Source organism: Alosa alosa, chromosome 14 (genome assembly GCF_017589495.1).
Source record: "Alosa alosa isolate M-15738 ecotype Scorff River chromosome 14, AALO_Geno_1.1, whole genome shotgun sequence".
Taxonomy (NCBI): domain Eukaryota; kingdom Metazoa; phylum Chordata; class Actinopteri; order Clupeiformes; family Clupeidae; genus Alosa; species Alosa alosa.
The window spans coordinates 15591146-15598645 of NC_063202.1; positions in this window are offsets into that span (position 1 = coordinate 15591146).

Here is a 7500-nt window from a genome sequence, read left to right on the forward strand (position 1 = left end):
TTGTAATCACATCTTATCCTTTCCATTATTTAGCACGTGTGTGTTGTTGGGCGCTAGCTGAAGTAGCTGTACTGTGACAGTAGTATCACTTGAGCATATGTATGAGAAGAATGCTGTGTTGAGTTATGGTGTCATGAATAGTCATGCTAGAAGTAGCACTGGCTGTAAAACTGTGAGGTAGCGTTGTCATTGTAGGGTTGGTGAGTTGTCTCTGCAGCCTATACTGCATATTGTTTGCTGCTGTTGTTGTTGTTGTTGTCGTTTTCGTCCTCCTAGACAGCACAGCATAGTCGTCACAACAGTGGCCATTGCAAAATGCATTTTTGTGAAGTCAACAGGTCCTTCCAGTAAACCAGTCCTATCTGTTCTTTAATTCAAAGCGCCAATCCAATCTAGCATGGGCTCCACGGAGGGAGAAGGGTGTTGAGCAGGGCTGCTAAAAACTCCTGGCTTGTAATACAGAAGCACCTGAGAGTGCAGCTGCCAGTTCTTATCTCTCTCCCCGACCCCTCTTAACCAAAGTGACCCCGGGTTAGAGGTAATGAGAAAACCGTGAGGAGATTAGGCGGCAGCCTCGGAGTCGGCGCGGTGCAATAACACGCCGAGCTTTATTACACTTCTGAGATGCTGTGACTGTGCACTTCCCCTGAATATCACATGAGCCAAATAAGCACACTTTACATTTTAAATGCACTCTCTCTCCTCCTTTTTTAGCCAGCTCAGGGGAATAAACCCAGTCTTAAGATAGTCTAAATGGCGTCTCACCTCAAATTCCTCGCTGCATAGTTCTAAGTAATTCCGGGAATGAGGGGATGAGACAGTAGAAAGAAAATATGCTATCCTCACTGCTGGGGCCAGTGGAGTTTTTTTTTTTTATCAAATTGTAATGGGTTTTCATAATATGAGGTGGTGGTTGTGCCTAGTAGGCCAATTCCAGGCTGACTCTAAATGAGTTAAAGCCCCTCAATTGCATTTTTTTTCAAATGCTATAAGGGACATACTTTAAAGGCTCTTTTAAATAAGTAATTTCAAATGCTGCGGTGGAGAAGTGTTGGCGGGGTGCTGTGTCAGTTTGTTAACTGTATTCCTGCTTCTCCTCCGTCCTCGTACTGCCCAGAGGCACGGCCTAAAAGAGCCGCCCTGAGAGGACCCCTGGGACTCGCACAGATCACCATAACATAACACATTTTTATATTTGAATGACCAATCGTGACCTCTCGGATTAGAAGAAGTGAACCGTCCCTGGAGTTCTGGGTGCGACCATGTCTGGGATGAAGCCAGTGTCACCCCCTTGATCTCCCAGTAATGAGATGAAGACCCAGCGTCATGGTCACTGAGCACCGCAGTGCTTGGCTAAAGAGAAGAGACCACAAACTTAGACATGGGTGTAGGGGTAGGGAACATGGCTGTAGCATGTCATCAGCTACCAACTATCAGTCCCTCCCCCAAAACACATACACACGTGTACAGACACAGACAAACACAAACACACACTACACTCACGAACACACGCACACACACACACACACACACACACAAAAAGCTTACACCAAAAAGACACCTTCCTTGTGTGCTGCTGTGCATGGGTGTTGTGCTGTGAGCAGAGCAGGCAAGGTCGCCGGGGCCGGCCGGGCCCACTCACACTCGTCCAGACATCCTGAGAGGCTCGGTGAAGATCAATCACCGTCTGCCTCATCCCCACGGGACTCTCAGTAACATCCACTGATTGCTTTCTGTGGTGGGGGCCGTTAAGTGGAGCTCCGTGATGGGCTCCTGGACAACACTTAACGATCAATCAGCAGGACCGCTGCATCCTGGGCCATCCCACACGTTACACACAAACAATAATTCAGATGGACACAAGTGACACTCAAGAATCACAGAGGAGAATGTGCCCATATCTGCGGGCGAGTGTGTGCTCAAGGAAGATGAGAGACGAGGAGAGGAAGCCATTTTATATTATTTACATAGACTTCTGTGATTGTAGGCCTTCGCTGGGCACTTGTGCTGGTCATCCTTTCATCACTGAAAAGATGTTGCTTTGCCATCTTGCCTTTATTGGAGAAGTGACGTTGAAATGGCTGTTTTAAGTGCTCCCTTATGTTGAAACTGCTGCCTGAATTGGGAGTCAGGATCGCTGTTTCTTTTGTATAGTACATTTCTGACAAACTGTTTGCCATGGACGTTATAAGAGCAATCAAAATACCAATGCCAGGAGATAGTATTGGATTTGATGGATGTTTTTCATAACTTGCAGAACTTTGAGAGAAGTCTTGTAATGTACTGCCTTATATTTACAAAAGGAATCCCTATACCGTGGTTCACAAAATGGCCAGCCGTTAATCCTTGTTATTAGAATCTCAATCAGTTTAGAGAAGCACGCCTGCAAATACTTTTTGAGAAGGGACAATCTTGAGCCTTGTCTGATGTGAGATGTTCTATGTCCTGGTTTATTGGAGAGACGTGGTACCATACTAGCCCAGGGGGCTTACTTGAAGTTTACCCATTGATTAAGGATTCCATTGACTTAATGAACCTTCTGCTTTCCGTCAGACAACTAGCCAATACATGTTCTAATCTCTCAAACGGATGTCTGGGCCGGCCTCCCTTTAAATGAATTGATCTGCTCATCTCCGCTCAAATGGGAAAATGGCCGAGTATTGATATGACTCTTAGCTTGGTGATGGATCGTGAGCCGCGTTAAAACATGAGTCATTGACCAGAGAGGGAAGTGCGCACAGGAAACTCACTCTGAAGAGCCCGTCAAAGACGCTTTTTAGTCTAAATCCGATGCCCTTTGAATTTGGTTTCTCCATCTGTAAATGTGATTGATGTGGACGTGTTAAAAAGGATGAAAAGTTGTCTGGATTTTTCAAACGAATAGTTTGCACTCTCTAATGCCTTTTTCAAGTGTGCTTGTTCCATGCAGTTGTAAAGAATATACAAATACACTGCCTGGCCAAAAGAAAAGTGTCCCTGTAGGGGGCAATGCTACGATCTAGGGTTGCTGCAGTTGGTCAGGTCTAGGTTCAGCAACGTTATGTGCCCAAAGAATGAGGTCAGCTAACTACCTGAATATGCTGAATGACCAGATTATTTCATCAATCGATTTTTTCTTCCCTGATGGCACGGGCAAATTCCAAGATTGACAATGCCAGGATACATCGGGCTCAAATTGTGAAAGAGTGGTTCAGGGAGCATGAGACATCATCATTAGACAGAGTCCAGACCTTAACACCATTGAGAATCTTTGGTATGTGCTAGAGAAGACTTTGCGCAGTGGTCCGAATCTCCCGTCCTCACTCATCAATACAAGATCTTGGCGAAAAATGATGATGCAACGCAATAAATGTTGTGACATTGCAGAAGCTTGTAGAAATGATGCCACAGCGAATGCATGCCATAATCAAAGCTAAAGGGGTTCCAACAAAATATTAGAGTGTGTGACCTTTTTTTTTGCCAGGCAGTGTATAAACCATTTGCTCATGTAAAGAGAGCATCACAGCTTAGAGGGAGCTTGTTGGCTTCTCTCCTGTGCGATTTACAAAAAAAGGTGATGCAATAACTGTTTATGCTTGAGCATTCATCTATGACATCTTGGTGTCAGGTTTGTCCACTGGAACTGTTGCAAATATCCCCCTCAGGCTCGTGTTGATTTAGCTGATTATCGGCCCTTATTTGCTGATGAAAGTTGGGTACCATTCGAGGCCCTAGCCTGGCTAGCTGCAGTGGAGGGCAACAGCTGAGATCTATCCGTTGCATTTACTTAAGGTTTTTCACTGAGTCCCACGCAGACAACATGGCAGACAAAGGTCTTGTTTGAGATTTAGGCCAACAGCAAATATTTGTGTAAGTGAGATTGCTCTCGAGGGGGCAGAGGATGCATGTCTCTGTATCTCCTCTGTGTTGAGCCGGTAGAGGGGAACAGGCTAGGCTCTTGTTTTTTTTTTTTTTACCAGCGAGACTCTAGAAAAGAGTGTTTTCCCATTCTCACACCCCCAAAAAACACACAGCCATTGTTGGACACTAACCCACATTAATCCATGAACACCATGAATATTCACCAAGTTAGCAGCGCTGAACAGCTGCGGTGCGAAAGCATGCAAAGGACAGGAAGATGTGGGCAAGGATAAAGAGGAAGGCGCTGCTTTCAAGCCTCCTTCTCTGTGTGCCGCAGACACTTTCCTGAGAAGCGCCACTCATGCCAGTGGCGTCTGCTTTCTAGTTCTGTCTTTAGCCGTTTCAAAAGGAAATAGAAACAATCTACGCTTTCCCCACTGATCTCTCTCTTTCTCTCTCCCTCTCTCTCTCTCTCTCTCTCTCTATTTGGTTGTCAAAAATGTTAATCTTTTTTTCTGGCCTGTGATAATGAGCCAGCTTTACTGGTCAAAGGCCATAATAATTTGAGCTCTTATTTTATAAACTAATTTCAGCAAACTGACGTGGCGATAGAGTGGAGAATAATAAATCACAAACACGTCCCAGAAGATTGCATTGTAAATGTCATACCAGACAGGAAATTGTAATTAAAGAAAGGAAATTGCCTCCAAAGCACTTGATTTTAAAATGAGCTAAGCATGGAATTTTGTAAGCATTTAATTATGGCCCAATTTGCAGAGAATGTTGTTTTTTTCCTCACTCATTCTCCTTCTCTTGCTCACTGTCTCTCTTTCTCTCTCTGTCTGTCTCTCTCCCTCTCTCACTCATACCTTCTCCCTCTCTCTCTCGCTCACTGTCTAATGCACTCTCTCACTCTTTTTTTCTCTTTCTCTCTCTTTCAGAATCTTATTGTAATTCTCTCCTTCACACTGCGGTTATTCACAGAAGGCAGCTGAAAGCGAAGAGGATCAGTATAAAGCTTAATTCTCCTTGCTCTTGTTCACGAATTAGGCAATTATTTTATAATATATATATATATATTTTGGAGCTATTGTCACTTCACACCACTTGCATTTAAGCCCTCGATTGTGCTTGAGTGGCGAGGTAGGTGGCTATAAGGCCCAATTTTCCATTCCGTCCACAGCCTGTTCATTTGTGACATGCTGTAGACTAGGCCCTGGGCACACAGTGGCTGCCATTCTTCCACTCCCCACAATATCAACTATTCTCTGACTGCATTGTGTGAGCAGCTCGAATACTAGAGCCATTGTACCTGGTTTTATTTATGCATTAGTGTTGGAAGAAAATATTAAAATGGAATGAATTGAATAGAGACAGAGAGAGGGTGTGAGTGTGTATTCATGTGTGTGTATGCATGTGTGTGTGTGTGTGTGTGTGTGTGTGTGCATGTGTATGCGTTTGTGTGTGTGTGTGCATGTGCATGTGTGTGTGTGCATGTGTCAGCATGCATGTGTGTTTGTGTGTGTGTGTGTGTGTGTGTGTGTGTGTAAGGGAGAGAGGGATGAAGGTCATCAATTTGAAATTAAAAATACACTGAAAGTCCTCACCAGCCATTTTACTCCCCTCATTTGAGAATGTAATTAACATTGACCTCTGCATTCCAGACTCGGCAGATATTTTAGCAATGTGCAATTAAACCAGGGCCTCTAATCATTACCTTTCCAATAACACACCCTTCGCCGCTTGTGTATTTCTCAAATAATTCAGAGGATGCATAACCCAAGTGTCCAAAGCACTTGAGATAGCTGCATTAAGTTTGCTACAGAGTAGGCTGCAGCTAATGATGAGGCTCAATGGGAGACACATGAGGCAAATGTGAATCTGTGAGGCAAAAATATGGACAGAATTTACCTAAATATTTGTTCAAGTCCTAAAATATGTCTTCTATCTTGGAGATATTCAGTGCCCGTTGTTTAAGTCGTTTTTTGCATTGAGCATTTAGTCAAAAGATGATCAATGACTGTTTTTTTTTTATTTTTATTTTTTTTATCAGACCTCATCAGTTGCGGAACCTCATCACCAACATCCAGGCGGGCCCAGAGGTAGGTGGTGTCCTGCCCTGAACACCCAATCAGGCCGGTGCTTGTGCCGACCATCGGCTGATTGGAGGGCAAAGCCAAGAGTGCTCCTGGATCCCCTTACACCCCTTGCACCTCCACATGCCAGGGCCTCAGACATTAACACTCCTGCATCCATCACAGAGATTGGTGGCTGGGGTCAGGAACAGAGATCCAGAGGAGTTGGGGGAATGGGGTGTCAAAGTTTAGCCGGAGTGTGCGGTTGAGAAGTGGGTAAGAGGGGGCCATTGAGCTGGGGGGGGGTGGGTTGGGTGGGGTTGGGTGGAGGTGTTATGGAGTGCAGGGCTTCTCATCGGCCTCTGCAGTGATGTCACACTGCCTCTCAGCAGGCTGACGGAGGAAGAGGAACAACAGAATTTCAGCTGAGGAGATCAATTATAGATAGAAGAAAATGAATGGGGAAAGTCATTTAATAAATTATTGAGTTGATGTCTTATATCATGTACAAAAGCAAATGAAAAATTAGATTGTGTATTTGGATGAAGCCGGGTTTAAAGAGCTTCAAAATTATATTTAATTAGAAAAAGAAAAAAAAATGGACAGTGATTGGATGTAGGGTGGTTCACTAGGGAGGCTAAATTAATGAGGGCTGAACTAGCGATAGTGATAGCCGGCGTCTGGACTGACACCACACACACCACACTGTCTTTCGTCCCATTTTATACACACTCACACACATGCACACACAGATTGACTGACTGTGGTGAGAGTCTCAGGTTTTCAAGCAACCTATAATAATGGCTATTTTATCACCAAAGGATTTGGGCAACTTATGCGTTTTGCAGCCTAGCAGAGGGGGAGAGGGAGTTTTCCTGATAAAAGTAAGCAAACGGAACCCCAACATCGCATTAAAGATTCTTATTCATCGTGAACTTTATTTTTAAACTCTTGTTGTGTTCATACACTTCAGCTCTCAGACTTTCTCGACTGTACAGTCTACCCATCCTAGCTCAAGTGAGCAGAGGACATCACAGCGCTTTCTCCATCTGCCCCGGGAAAAGCAAACAGAGGTTGCAATTCGATGAGGAAACTTAAAAGTGGAATCTGCATTTCTCCTTCGCATGAACCGTGAAGTGACAGAGCCGCTGGATGGGGTGGGGACCAGGAAAGGAGAGAGGAAAGAGAGGAAGTGTGTGTGTGTGGGGTGAGGGGTGGGGGTTACCCATACTAATTAGTGTGTGTATCCTGATGTTGTCTCGGGGACACAGCGGTGTTGTTGGGGGCCTGGAGATGCCGCATGCAAATGGAACAGGTTTCTTGGTGAGGTACAGTGCAGTCACGGGCCATGTTGGGACCCTCGGCGTGTGCAGTCACTAAACAAGGGCTTTGTGTCGGCGCACCCATGGGACGAGCTCAAAGGACTCTTATCATCCGCAATGCTGTGTTATTTAAGCAGCTGAAGAAAAGTTTGCAGCCACTATTTATAAGATGAAAGACCCTCTTTGGGGAATTGCTGGAATTATTATATTTTTTTCCCACAATTAATTTGTGTGTTGAGGTAGTTTTTTTGTCGCCTGCTCCC